This window comes from Geotrypetes seraphini, chromosome 4, assembly GCF_902459505.1.
Source record: "Geotrypetes seraphini chromosome 4, aGeoSer1.1, whole genome shotgun sequence".
Taxonomy (NCBI): domain Eukaryota; kingdom Metazoa; phylum Chordata; class Amphibia; order Gymnophiona; family Dermophiidae; genus Geotrypetes; species Geotrypetes seraphini.
Window position 1 is genome coordinate 177,658,560 of NC_047087.1, and position 15,136 is coordinate 177,673,695.

A 15,136-nucleotide genomic window follows, 5' to 3' on the forward strand; every position below is an offset into this window, starting at 1 on the left:
TTGAACCTGCAGCGTCTGATGGACGAAATCTCCCATGCGTGCGAAGTCGGCGCCCTGGAAATTGAGTACCTTCGTTTTTGTTTGTGATCTAGGGAAGCCCTTCCTAAGGTTGAACCATACCATGTTATGGTCACTAGTGGCTAGCGTTTCTCCCACCGAGAACTTCGAGACGCTTTCCCCGTTCGTAAGTACCAGGTCCAGGATGGCCTGTGCCCTAGTGGGCTCTAGTACCATTTGTTTGAGCCGTACTCCCTTCATGGACATTAATATCCTCCTGCTACCACAAGTTGTCGCTGTGAGTGTGTTCCAGTCTACATCAGGCATGTTAAAGTCTCCTAGCAGAACAGCATCCCCCCGTAGGGTGATATTCTCAATGTCTTCAATTAATTCTGTGTACTTGTCCTCCGATTGTTTTGGAGGTCTATATATTACACCAAGGTATCGGCATTTTTCTCCACCTCTGGCCAGGTTTACCCAGATGGATTCCCCGGTGTACTTGACATCATTGATCCTGGTTGTTTTGATGTTCTCTTTGATGTAAAGTGCTACCCCTCCTCCTAACTTACCTTCTCTGTCTTGGCGAAGCAGGTTGTATCCTGGTATAGTTATATCCCACCCATGGGAGTCTGTGAACCATGTTTCGGATATTGCTACCACATCCAGGTCGGCATTCACTATTTCTGTTTCTAGTTCTAGAAATTTGTTCCCCAAGCTGTGTGCGTTAACATACATAGCTCTCTACTCTTTGTGTTTGCTAAGCCCCTGTAGAGAGTTTCCCATCTGAGTTACAGTGTCTCCTAGCGAATCTTTTGCAGTGAGGGTACTTACCTCGGACTTAAAAGCGGAGTTTTGGTTCACCACATCAGGATTGTTACTTACTGCTCTGGTATATAAGTGGGTACCCTCCCCCAACTTACCTAGTTTAAAGCCCTTTGAAGCAGGCAGGCTAGTCTGTGCCCAAAGATGTTCTTACCTCTGTTGTCACTAGCAACGAGACATGGGTGCATCACTGTGACCCAGAGAGCATAAGACAAAGCATGATGAAGTAAAGGAAGTGGTTGAACGATAGAACAAATTTGTCTTTCTTGCATGGGGACTATGTGGAAAAGTGATATGTTCAATTGCTCACAGTTACTTGTATTAAAGTCGTTAAATGTATTTTGCCTTTACTTTTTGATTTACCCTTGTAGTTATATGGTTTCCAGCTGATATTTGGTGCTAAGGCCTGCATAGCTAAGTGGGTGAATTTAGGACAGCTTTTTGAGCTATCCTAAATTCATCTATGTGGCTTTGCAGGTGCTTAGGGTTACCATGTATCTGGGTCCTCTTTTTGGAGGACTGTCCAGGTGCCCGGATGTTGTTGTTTTTTAATGGAGGAAGTCTGTCCAGATTTAGCCAGCTCTCCCAACTCTACCACCTACCTCCTCCTCAGCAGCTGCATTGAATCTTTGGGCAGCAGAAGCAACAATGTAAGCTTGCTACAGTTGGCATGTCCTGGAAGCTGCTTCTCTGCAGGTCCCACCTACATGGGAACAGGAAGTTGCTGGAAAGAAGCAGCTTCCAGGGCAGGCAGATGGTAGCAGGTTATGTTGTTGTCGCTGATATAAGCTGCCCAAAGATTTAATGCAGCAGCCGTGGAGACGGTATGTGGGGGGAATCTGATCCCGCAAGGGGGGGGGGGTTGAAAGGAGATTAGGAAGCAGAGTGTAGACTATAAGGTAATAGCTAAGCCCTGTTGTGTAATATTCAGCCCTCTTCTCCATGATTTAACAAAAACCGGTGAGAGGCAGTAGCAAGGCATAGTGGGGGCAAGGTATGGGTGAGGGTCAAGCGCCCTCTTTTTTTCTCTTCCCAAATATGGGAACCCTACAGGTGCCAGCACCCACATAACCCTTGGCTCCTCCCCAGCACTGTTCCTTGTACCGCCCCTGACCTGCCAACTGTCTGGTTTAATGCTGCTGAATATTAGGGATTAGGTGGCCCAGAGCAATTTAAGTGGGCTGGAGTCGCTCATGAAGAGAATGATGTGGATATGGTTCAATAAATGATCTGAAACAATGTCAATACATAGAATTCTGTTTCTGCAAACTGGTACTTAATGAAATAAGATAACACTCTATTTAGCTACAATGACAATACACCACTCAGAATTTAGGAAGTTGGTTGGTTGGGCTGAGAACTTTTCAGTACCCCCTCGTAAATCGATTTGAATATTGGACAGTACATTTGTAATCTTTGTTTTGAATTAGATTTCAAATATACAACAAAAGGCAAACTTTGTAGGAAACAATTCAACAAAAATTTCATCCAATAATCAACAAAAAACTAATATAAACAGGATTGCAGTCCACATTTGGAGGAGGAAAGAATCTAAAACCACAAGAAGATGGTAATTAAACCCCAAAAATATCAAGGAAAAAAAGAATGGAATTGCTCGCTAAGTTTCAAGTTTATTAAAATCTTATTATACTGCCAAATCAGACTTCAAGGCAGTGCACATATCATATTAAAATACAAGTGTTTAAAAAATACAGGGTACAACAAAAGTATATCGTACAAAGGCTTTACAATACAAGACTGACAGATAAACTGGTACAGAAGGGAGGCGGTAGAACTACATTATTTAAAGAGAAAGAACAAGTGGAACGGACAATAGGAAGGTAGCAGATATCACATGAATCGATCATGTTCAGAGAGAAAAAAAAAACAGCCTTAACAAAACGGTTAAATGCGTCCTTGAATAGATAAGGTTTAGAGATTAAGACTTGAAGTCTAAAATAGTCATGTTTTCTCTTAAATACTTTGGAGCAGCGTTCCCCAAAGTGAGAATGGTAATTGAAAAAATGTATGGTCACATTAAATATGTCTCAGGTAAGGTACAGCAAGGTTTTGGGAAATGGAGCGGAGGGTTCTTTGGGGATCATGAGGAATCAGTACTCTATTCAAGAAATCAGGGGTATTGGAAGAATGGATTTTAAACGTTAACAGAAGGATTTTGTATGCTATCCTGTGTTCTATAGGAAGCCAGCGGGCCTTAATAAATAACGGCATGACGTGGTCATATTTTTGACCTTAAATATAACCTTCTGCACGATCTGCAGGCGCCTAATTTCTTTTTGTGTTATTCCTCTATAGAGGGAATCACAGTAGTCTAGGCGAGAAATAATCAATTTAATCCTAAACTAACATAATGCTTATTTAGCTCAGTTTTAAGGGTCAAAAAGAAATACCTTTCCCTTTGAGGAAAAATCTTAGTTGAGAAGGTTAATAAAACACATAGAGGGGCAAAATAAAAAAATACGTCCAAGTTCATTTTGGGCTTAGAAGGCTAGTCGCCCAAAGTCGGAAACGTCTACAGTCCATTCTCAAAAAGTACATACAAAATATCTTTTTTTTTAATTTTTTAGAATAGTCTGCTTATACGTCCAGATGTTTGCCACTAAATCATCTATCTTCATACCCATTCTCGTTCAAAAATTCATCCAAGCCCAAAATGTCTAGAACAAGACCTTTTATGTCCTTCGCCTAAAAGCATCTCTAACCAGCGTCTGTCATAAACAACACCGGTTAGAGAATCGTAGAATTGTTTCCCTCCCCCCCTCCGCAACAATCACAACAAGAGAGAAGCCCAATCTCTCCTGTTACCACCCACCACAACCCCCCTCTGACACATCGCGACAGGAGATGCCAAATCTCTCCTGCCAGAACCCCGCAAAATGGTGCACTCTTCATCAGCGGGAAGGATGCCCAGTCCCTTCTGCCGAAACCCCACCCCACTCCCTGGACACCCCTCTACCCCCACCAGGACCCCCTCTAACCTTTTTTTGATGGCCGGACGGACAGGTCTTCCCTCCGTCCATCCAGCCCGCCTTCATCTGAATGGGACCTTAGGCGCCTGGGCCAATCAGGCCCAAGGCCCCTCCCTGTTGCATCCCACAATGCACTGGGAAGGGGCAGGCTTGCCATTCAGATGAAGGCAGGCTTGCTGGCCAGCTGGAGGACCCGTCCAACTAGCCATCAAAAAAAGGTTAGAGGGAGGTTCGGGGGGGGGGGAGGTTCAGGAAGGTCCTGGTGGGGGTGGAGGGGGTCCAGAGGGTGGGCTAGGTCTGGCAAGGTGGTGGGGGGTGTCCGGCAGGAGAGACTGGGAATCCCTCCAGCCGGTGAAGAGCATGCCGGTTCTGGGGGGGGGGGAAGAGTTGGCCAACAGAAGAGATTGGGCATCTCCTGTCGATGAAGTGTGCCAGTTTGGGGAGGGGGGTGTTGGCAGGAGGGGCTGGACATCCCTCCTGCTAGTGAAGAGCACACCATTTCGGGGAGGAGGGGTTCCGCCACGAGAGATTGGGCAGCTCTCCTGCCATGATGTGTCGGGGGGGGGGGGGATTGTGGCGGATGGTGGCAGGAGAGATTAGGCATCTCTTCTGCTGTGATCACGTGCAGAGGGACAAGTTGCCTACGCTGCTGAGCTGATCATGGCATTTTCTTCTTAAAGGGAACTAGTGTACCTTAAAAACCTTTTTAGGCAGCTTGACTTTGTGCTGATTTAGGAAGGAGTTACGCTGTTGGGATTGGGTGGGGAAAGGATAAGTCTAATGGGTCAGGGTGAGATGGTCCTATTTCCTATTTCCTTACATACTCAGCAGGCATCAAAAACAGTCAGGAGGGACTGGAATAACCCAAATCAGGGCCCGGCATGGGCTCTCTAGTCCAGCAGTCTTCAGAATCACGATAGCAATTTCCACAATGCAGCAAACAGGCATCTGAAAGTGAAACCAACACGGAGCAGCAGCGCTACACCAGCAGACACAACTTCGATCCCCAGCTGGAAGGAGAGGAGAAATCAGCCATGATCCTCCCACAGCTCATTGCTACAGGTAGAAGGGCCTCTGCTAATCAAATGTTAATGACCTCACAATAATGTAATAATAATAAAGTGATGATTGATTGGGGGGATGGGGGCTGGGACAGAATTTAAAGGTGCTGGGTATATATTAGTATACAATTTGGTTCCAAATTTTTTTTTCTTATTTTCCTCCTCTAAATTTAGGGTGTGGCTTATGGAGCGAAAAATGCGGTAACCAGCTAAGGCGATATTCATGGGCTGGCCAGTTAAGGCAAAGCGGCGAAAGCCAGACCTGCTTTATAGGTGGGTCTATCTAGCTGTTAGCTCTAGCCAGCTAGCTGATGAATATTGGTTGTGACGTACCCCGTCACTGGCCAATCTGGTGAGCCAGCTGCCTCCTACTAGAATATCAGCGAATAGCCAGCTAAGCTATATTTAGATGACAGGGAGTCATTCTTAGCTGGCTAAGTACCACTGAATATCAAGGGGCTGGAGTTTGAAAATGAGCTAGATTGGACCTAGAGAAATAAGATCTAACAAAAAATGGTTAAATGCCTTTCTTTGGGAGAAGCAGCTCCAGTTTGTATACACAGAAACTTAGAAACAATGAAACATGACAGCTAGGGAAATTCACTTTTCAAACTACCTCCCCCTCATTTTCTCTGCTCTTGCAGTTAGACACACACACAGAGGCAATGCAGAAACACTCAATCACATATACAAACAGATTTACAGATGCAGAGGGATTAAAAATAATTCCATGAGACATGTTCCACATGATATCCTCATTGGGCAGCCCTCCTCCCATTGCTGCCATAACCCATGCCTGCTTGGTTGGCTCTTACTAATTCAGAAGTGTTATCATATTTTGTAAATTCCGCTGTGAAACCTAGTGACTGACCCAAATAGCTTTCTTAATGGTTGCTGTGTACAGCGGCACATAAAGACTGAAATGTGTAGTTTGGTACTAGTTGCTATCATCCCAGTATTCAAAATGATTTAACCGGTCAGCGATGGCTGAACTAGTTATATCACATATAACCTGTTATTCACAAATATTTAGCAGGAGATAACTAGTTATCTTTGCTGAATATTTTTGGTTAGCGCATAACCATGAGATAGCTATCTCAAGGGTGTTCTGGGAGCATTTCAGGGGTGGGTCAAAGTTATGCCTCGATATTCAGCGCTGACCAGGCAAGATTAGTGTATAGAAGGATTACATAAATAGCTGTCCTATCTTTATGCACTAGCTGATGCCTGTTTAGTGCTGAATATCAGCTTAACTGAGCATGCACTAGCCGGCCAGTGAAAACTCAGATATTCAATGCTACTCGCTGGAATCGGCCTGGCATCGACACCAGTATGTGTTCTGTCAACTAATGGAAAATCAGGGCAATACCTGTTGCCCTGGGACAGTGACACCTTGTGGTTAAAGTATAAAATCCACCATTTGAAGTCTGGCCTGGTCGGTTAAATAGCACATAGCTGGCCTAAGCACTAATATTCAGTGTGAGATGGCCACTGACTATTAGCAGTTAGCGACTAGCAACTAGCCAACTACACTGCGTGATTTAGTCAGCTACCACTAAACTCAAACCATTAGCCAGCTAAGTCAAGCGACCAAATCAGGGTGCAAAAATAGCTGATCTAACTTTGGCCGCAACAAACTTAGCCAGCCAGTGCTGAATACCGGCATGGTTGGTTAAGTTGTGACCAAAAAGAGACTAGATATTCAATTCTGATTAGAGAATGACACGGTGGCTGTTACCTGCGGGTAGCCGCAGGTAACCCACCGAAACAGGGGAGAGAAAAGAGGTGGTTGCTGCGAGAATGGGGAGAAGGCCATTCACCGCCCCGTGGAGTGGTGAATGGCCTTGTCTCTGCAATGAAGGGAGGGAATGCGCGCGGTCACCGATCGTGCTCCCTCCCTCCATACTCCATATCAATTGCTGCTGCCGCCCAAGCATCTCCCTTCCTCCATATCGCTGCCACCTAATCGCCACTGCTGCCTGAGCCCGATCGCCGCCGCTTCCGCATGATCATCTCCCTCCCTGCTCCTTACCTTCGCGGCAGGCAATTTCTAAATATGTTTCCTACCAGCAGCCGGAGCGTTGAAATTGAATGCGGCTGCCATAAAGGTCATCTGACACAACCGGAAGTTGCATTAGAGACAACCTTTCCTGTAGCCACACGTGATTTCAACGCTCTAGCTGCTGGTAGGAAACATATTTAGAAATTGCCTGCCACGAAGGTAAGGGGCAGGGAGGGAGAAAGGGAAGAAAAGTGGGGTGGAGAAAAACAGATGCTGAAGGGACCGGGGGAAGGTGGGGGTGGAGGAAGTGGGGAGAAGACGCTGGGGAATGGGGAAGAGAGAGTGGGGAGAAGACGCTGGAAAATGGGGAAGAGAGAATGGGGAAGAGAGAATGGGGAGAAGATGCTGGAAAATGGGGAAGAGAGAATGGGGAGAAGATGCTGGAAAATGGGGAAGAGAGAATGGGGAGAAGACGCTGAAGGGAAATGGGGAACAGAGAGTGGAGAAAAGACGCTGGAAGGGAAGAAGACAGAGATGCCAGATTATAGGGGAGCGGAGAGAAGAAGATGGGTGCCAGACCAATTGGGGAGAGGGGGGGTAAAGGGAGAGGCACAGTAACAGAGCAAATGGAAGACAAAGAGAGAAGACAGACAGTGGATGGAAGGAATTGAATGAGAAGATGAGGAAAGCAGAGACCAGACAACAAAGGTACAAAAAAAAAATTCTATTTATTTATTTATTTATTTTTTGCTTTAGGATAAAGTAGTATATTAGTTGTGTTGATAAAAATTTACAAACAAAGCCCTGCAAGCTGAACATCTTTCTCCAGTTCAGCAGCCAGAACTTTGATTTATAAGGAAGAAATAAGCTAAATATTGCAGTATTGAGGCTTGCATGGATGCTGCGAGGACAGGGTGGAGACGGGGCGATGAAGGGGACGGTGGTCCGGTGACAGGGCAGTAATGGGGATAGATTTTTTCCCCGTGTCATTCTCTAATTCTGATCACTGGAAATGGCCCGGCTTTGAATAACCAGGCTCAGAACTGATTGAGGGAGTCAGCCTGCAATCTGAATATCGGCCCCAAAGAACATGTAAGAATTTATTTCAGTTTCAAGGTTTCACGTGAGGTACGGCACCTGCCAAATTTTTGCTTTATACCACCCAGATTGTAAATAATCCAAACTTACAATTTATGGAACATACCAAAGCAGATTTACAATATTAATCCTATGGTTTAATTGTGTTCAGATGTAAATTACTTTGGACTTAGAGCTAATGAAAGTTTTGGATCATTTCATATTTCAACTGATTTGAAAAAGGTGTGTAGTGAACAAAATGTAGAAACAGGGAGGTTGGGGGGAGGAACAAATGGTTGTAGAATTGGGATTTATGAAGTGGTTCTGAAATAGCTGTGCACTATAAGAGGCCCCATGATCCCTTTCCCAATTTCTGATGTTCCTCTCCTTGGTTAGTGATAGGTTTTAAAAGAAATCTGAGTATGTATTAAAAAACCACCCTATCTATGGGATACTGAGAAGAAGTTTTTGTTTGGAACCATTCTGATATAGAACATGAAGAATCAAGAGGTTTATGTAAGAACAATTGGAGTGCCTGACTCATTTTTAAGAAGTGAAGTGTTAAAACACTACCCTGGTGTTTATTCTTTTTGCTGATATGCATTTTGTGGGGGTAGATGTGAGATGTGTTTGTTGCATTTTTGAATCTTCTAGTCAGTTTCTTGGATGGCAGGCTTATTTCAGGGATATTCAGGGTGGGGGTGGGTCCACCGCTAAGATGTTCTGAGTAGAGAATGACACAGGGACAAATTTTTCTCCATCCCCGCGGGAACTTATTTTCCCATCCCGTCCTGGCGAATTCTTTTCCTGTCCCTGCCCCTGCCCCATTCTTGCAAGCTCTGTCCTCATCTGCACAAGACTGAAACACTTTAAAATCATAAGTGTCCAAGGCTTGTGCAGTTAAGGCAGAGCTTACAGGAACGGGGAAGGGGCAGCGACAGTGATATAACTCGCGGGAAAGGGGTGGGAAAATTGAGTTCCTGTTGGGACGGAGACAAATTTGTCCCGCTGTCATTCTCTAGTTCTTTTTTTTTTTAATTGAAAAGTGAGAAGTTTTTTCTAGAATTCAGTTGTATAGCCAGAAAAGTGTATAAATATCTCTGTAACTTCCTGGTTTCGGGATTTCTGAAGCCAGCTTGGGGCTCAGGGGTCCGCATATGCTGAATAAAACATCTGTGCTTTCTTCAAGTCTCTAAGTTTTGTGGCTGACCAAAGTGACCTTTCAGCCTCATATCCATCCCCTTGTGCAGCAGCTTCTGAGGCCTCCAAAAACAGTGGCAACACTTTGAACGGACTGCTTCACAGCCTTCCCCACAGGTGCTGAGCCTACCCTCTGCAGCATCATTCTATTCCTCCCTCTGTGCAGCAGAACCCCACCGACCCTTCCTCCATGAGCCTGACTATCTCCAGTCCAAAAGAATCCAAAACAGCAGCAGAGGGAAGGCCCTGGTAGGTAAGGCAGCGAAACAGCCCATTCAGAGCGCTGCTGCTGTTTTTGGAGGCCTCAGGAGCTGCTGCACAAGGGGATGATTGAAAGGCGAGGAAAGATGATGCATTTGGAGGGCGGGGGGAGAGAGAAAGGAAAGAGGAAGAATTGGAGTGGAGGAGTGGAAGGGCAGATGAGATGAGAGCATAGCAGCAAGAACAAAACATTCTTGCCACTGGTCAAAGAGTTGACATGGGCCAGTGCAAGGGAAGGCATTGCGGAGGAAAATTTGGCTCAGGGCACCTCAATCCTTTAAAACCTGTAAGCCATGGTTCTACAAGGGGTCATTGTAAAGTTCTCAGCCCAACCAGCGAAGATGGAGCAGTGTCCATCAAGGGCTATATACCTAGTCCAGCAATTTTCCACTTATTTGGTTCCATTGGAAAAATACGGAACAAAAAAAGTGGAAAATTGCTGTAATAAGTATATTGCCCTCGATTGAGGTTGCCCCAACTTTGTTAATTGGGCTGAAAACTTTTCAGCGGCCCTTCGTATACATACGAAAAACAGCTTTCTAAAATGACTATCTGTACATGTTGCCTGTTTACATAAGTAAATATCACTATTTACATGTCTACAAGCTGTGCAAGCCTCCTATGGCAGTGGTTTTGAAAAACTCTACCCTCTCAGAGCACAAATATTTAAAGGTAGAACAGATTTGTGTTTTAAAACCTCAGCTGAGGGATTTCTGAATTGACATATTGCACAGTAAATAATAAAAGCGAAAAAGTGATATCCAGACTAACTGCAGCTAAAAGTCAACGACCAAAACAAAAGAAAAAACTGAATATGATGTACAAGGTGTAAAACTAATCTTTATTAGAAAAGATTCAGTGTAGCATTCAGAAAATTAAAAATATAAAAAAATGGTCCTCAGATGCGAGTCCACAGGACCCGACACGGTCCCTTTTTTAGAAAACACTCCTTCCTCAGGGATCCGGAATATGATACCACTACCCAAAAACCTGATAAACCTTTAAGGCGCATGAATCTTCTAATCCAGTTGAGGGATTTCTGAATTGACATAGTGCACAGTAAATAATAATCCTAATCTTTTTCTGTCTTTGCAGGTGCAGCACATCTCACAATAAGTAAAATGATTTAGACAAAACCCAAGAACAAAAATTAAAAAAACAGAGTCTTATTTCAATTGTAATGCTATTCTAAAAATAAATGACATTATTATTCTTAAAAGTTTTTGTTTAGAAAATGTACATCTTTGGTCTGTGATGAGATAATTTCAGATTAAACCTCAGAGGAAAAGTCACTACATTCATTTCATCTTTGTTCAGACTTTCTATATTTAATTTCTTATTCTGCTGAAGCATTAATTAGTTTTAAGAAGAAAGAAAATGAGTTATTCCATTGTCAGATACTGCTACAGTTTGAGAAATAACATTTATGAAGAATGCAGAGGCTGTTTTACAAAATGAAAATATTCCAACAATTTCTAGATAAGCAGCCATTGTAGGTACATAGTGCTATTTTGGCAGAAACGCATTTCAGGATTTAAATTAAATAATGCCTTTGTGGTCTTTTTAAGCTGCTTGGACTGCTCAGTTTAATCTGTGCTGTATTTGTTTCCCAGGGCAACTGTTGGGAATTTGATTTCAGAGAAACAGAAAATGAGGGAAGATAAAGACCTTACAGCCTCTCCTTCCCCTCTTACTCTATAATCCCTGCATTGTCCAGCATCTATCTCTTTCCCTGCCCCATGATGTTTAGCAGCTCTCCACTCTTTCTAATTCCTTATCAGTCGCCTTCCATCATGTATAGTATCACTCCCCCTACCTGTGTTTAGCATCTTGCCCTATCCAGCAGCATCCCCTCTATTCCCCACCATGTCCAGCATCTTTCCCTCTCTTTTCTTACTCCTTGTGTTCAGCATTTACTCCTGGCAGAATTCTGCATGACTGCGCAAAGCAGAATTTCTGCTGAATTGCACAGTCACGCAGAATTCTCTTTTACTGTGCAGAATCTCGACCGTGTCAGCATCTTCAGGTTGTAGTATCATCAGCAATTCTCATACACTGCCTGCTGCTACCCCAGAAGTTTCTCTGTGGTAGAGGGAAAGCTTCCAGGTTAGCGGTAGGCAGCATGTGAGAGTCACTGCCGATACTGCGACCTGAAAAAGCAAGCTTTAGAGTACAGAGAAGGAGAAGAAGGAAAGTTTCTGGCACAGGGGGAGACAAGGGGTATGAGGAAGGAAAGTTGCTGGCATAGGGGGAGAGAAGAGGTGAGAGGAAGGAAAGTTGCTGGCACAGGAGGAAGGGAGGGGCAAGAGGAAGGAAAGATGCTGACATAGGGGGAGGAAAGGGAGACATGCATGATGAGGGGAAGAGAAGAGGATGAAATTGCACATAATGGAGAAGAGGAAGGAAGAGATGGTGCTTGGAGAGGCATAGAGAGGGCACAAGGAAGGAAGAGAAAGATGTTGGACTTGGGGGTAGATGAGAGGGAGGGAAAGATAAACAGGAGGTGAAGGGAGAAGGAGGGAGATGTTAGATCCAGGTGTAGTGAGGGAATAGGCAGGAGAGAGTAGAAAAGACAAATGGAAAGCAGTCACTTGAAGGAGAATTAGCAGACGACACGAAAGGAGTAAAAAGAAACTGGAACCAACATGAGAGAAAAATAAAACATCCAGATAACATATAAACTTACAGAATTTTGCAGAATCTGTTAATTTTGGACCCCTTTCATCAAGCTGCACTTGAGGTTTTTAACATGGGCCAGTGTGGTAAATGCTTCGATGCTCATAGAGTTCCTATGAGTGTCAGAGCATTTACCTTGCCAGCCCACACTAAAAACTTATAGTGAAGCTTGATAAAAGAAGGGGCTTGTATGCAGAATTTTGAAATTTTTTGTGCAGAATTCCACCAGGAGTAAGCATTTCCATTCTTAATCTTTCCCCCTAGTCTACAGCATCTTCCTTCTCTATATCCCATTTATCTAGCTTCTCCCCCTTGTCTTTCTCATTGTATCCAGCGGTGTCCAAAATCTCCCCTTTCTCAGCATCGCTCCTCTCACTTTCCTCCCTCTCTCCTTATGTTCAGCATCTCCTCTTTGCTTTCCTTCCACTTCCTCTGTTCCAGCATCTTCTTTTCTTCCCTTCCTTTCTGCCTTATCTAGTATGTCCACCTCACTTTCCTTCCCTCCATGTCCAGTATCTTCCCCTTCCTCTATTCTAGTACCATCCCTCTCTTTGTCCCCTTTCTCTGTGTTCAGCCTCTCTAGTATCCTCACTCCCTTCTATTACCTTCCTTCCATGGCTAGCATCTCTCCATCACTTCCCTCCCCACCTGTATCTAGCATCTCCCCTTCATTATTCAGGCAAAAGTGTTTTAATTCCAAACAATTTTTATTCAGGATCAAGTAAATGTTCAAAACTAGAATGGAACAAACTTCTCCATAATACAAAATTATACTCTTTTGTAGCATACTCAACTCAAATTAAAGTCAGTAGAGCAAGAATAAAAGATTGTATCTGTGATTCCATTTTTATACTAACTTTCACCAACCAACCCATCTGTGCTATATTACAAGCATAAGATGACCTAGAGTCTGGGCTCTTATGACCCCTAAGCCATCCACAATGAATAAACTCATATCAAAAAGAATCCTCTCCCCCACCCCTATATCTCTTGCATAAGTTTCTTATGTGGGTACTAGCTGAATATCTGCCAGGACCTACATAACCAAGTGTGCATGTCCTCCCTCTCTTCTCCCACAACACAACTGATCCCACTGACCCGTCACCCTACTGATAGTTTCCCCTCTCCCCACTAACACAACTGCAGATTCCCCCTTGTCCCCCATTAGAACTAATCCCCCGGCCGGCCTACCTTAGTCCCTAGTGGTCCAGTGGTGAATCCTTCTCATTCCTGCCCCTAGTGACTCCATTATAAAAATGGCTGCTGTCAGCTCTAGCTAGTACCACAAGGGAGGTTTAGACACTATGTTGGGGGGAGGTGGAATGGCTTATAAGAGCTTTCCAAGGTGAGTGGGAAGGAGGAGAGGACACTGTACTTTGCAGGCCTGGATTTAAGTTATGTGGGTGTTGGCCAATATTGAGTGCTAGCACCTGTATAACTAATGAAGCAAAATATGACTGCTTTTTATGTGGTCCTATATGCCTGGTTAGCTCTGTGGGTATGGAATATTGCCAGCACTCACATAATGCAAAGCTCCTTCCTGCTCAACCCCTTTTACCACCCCTCACCTGCCCACTTCCAACATGGCCGGTGAATACCAGTAACTGGACAATCCGGCTGAATATCAGTAGGTAGGCAGGCACAAATGTGAAGGATATTCTGCCTACCTGCTTAAATCACTTTGAATATCAGCCCATTTACTGCCTTTCTTAAGATCATTTCCAATGTAACAGTGGTATAAATAATGTTTAAAAATTAATCATTCCAATGATTAAAATAGTTAATTATTTAAATGTTAATTGAGGCGGCAGAGGAGAAGCAGAGGAGAGGAAGAGACCAGCGCCAGGGTTCCCGTTGTCCCGGCCAAGAGAGGAGCAGCGTCGGGCCAGGCACAGCAGGGGAAGCGGCGAGAGACGAAGCAGTAGGCTCGGGGAAGCGGCGAGAGTTCGCTCCGCCCACCCCCACCGCGTCAGAGGCTGCGCCGGACTCCCCCTTAAAAGGGGCGGAGCCAGCGCGGCACACGCGGCAGAGGAGAAGCAGAGGAGAGGAAGAGACCAGCGCCAGGGTTCCCGTTGTCCCGGCCAAGAGAGGAGCAGCGTCGGGCCAGGCACAGCAGGGGAAGCGGCGAGAGACGAAGCAGTAGGCTCGGGGAAGCGGCGAGAGTTCGCTCCGCCCACCCCCACCGCGTCAGAGGCTGCGCCGGACTCCCCCTTAAAAGGGGCGGAGCCAGCGCGGCACACGCGGCAGAGGAGAAGCAGAGGAGAGGAAGAGACCAGCGCCAGGGTTCCCGTTGTCCCGGCCAAGAGAGGAGCAGCGTCGGGCCAGGCACAGCAGGGGAAGCGGCGAGAGACGAAGCAGTAGGCTCGGGGAAGCGGCGAGAGTTCGCTCCGCCCACCCCCACCGCGTCAGAGGCTGCGCCGGACTCCCCCTTAAAAGGGGCGGAGCCAGCGCGGCACACGCGGCAGAGGAGAAGCAGAGGAGAGGAAGAGACCAGCGCCAGGGTTCCCGTTGTCCCGGCCAAGAGAGGAGCAGCGCGGGCCAGGCACAGCAGGGGAAGCGGCGAGAGACGAAGCAGTAGGCTCGGGGAAGCGGCGAGAGTTCGCTCCGCCCACCCCCACCGCGTCAGAGGCTGCGCCGGACTCCCCCTTAAAAGGGGCGGAGCCAGCGCGGCACACGCGGCAGAGGAGAAGCAGAGGAGAGGAAGAGACCAGCGCCAGGGTTCCCGTTGTCCCGGCCAAGAGAGGAGCAGCGTCGGGCCAGGCACAGCAGGGGAAGCGGCGAGAGACGAAGCAGTAGGCTCGGGGAAGCGGCGAGAGTTCGCTCCGCCCACCCCCACCGCGTCAGAGGCTGCGCCGGACTCCCCCTTAAAAGGGGCGGAGCCAACGGCGCCCAGCCGTTCGGCGCGCGGCGAAGGCGAGCGGTAAAGGCGCTCGCCTTAGCGAGAGCGCCTTTGCGAAGGGCCTTGCAAGGGACGAGTACCTACTATCAAGAACACCGAGGAGGACTGAACGGTAAGAAAGCGACAAACACAAAAGGTAAGGAAGAGACAG

At 46.0% G+C, this 15,136-nt stretch overlaps 1 protein-coding gene and 1 long non-coding RNA gene across 8 annotated transcripts in view; one reads left to right on the top strand and one right to left on the bottom strand.

Moving 5' to 3' along the window:
- The window catches only part of LOC117359581, a 33,755-nt gene extending 23,160 nt beyond the window's left edge, over positions 1-10,595 (top strand). The window contains exons 2-3 of the long non-coding RNA XR_004539274.1: positions 4,638-4,871; positions 10,506-10,595. This is a non-coding gene — a long non-coding RNA (uncharacterized LOC117359581). The remainder of the gene's footprint in view (positions 1-4,637; positions 4,872-10,505) is intronic.
- NDRG4 (NDRG family member 4) overlaps positions 1-15,136 on the bottom strand; it is a 336,309-nt gene that overhangs the window by 155,918 nt on the left and 165,255 nt on the right. The window lies entirely within an intron of this gene.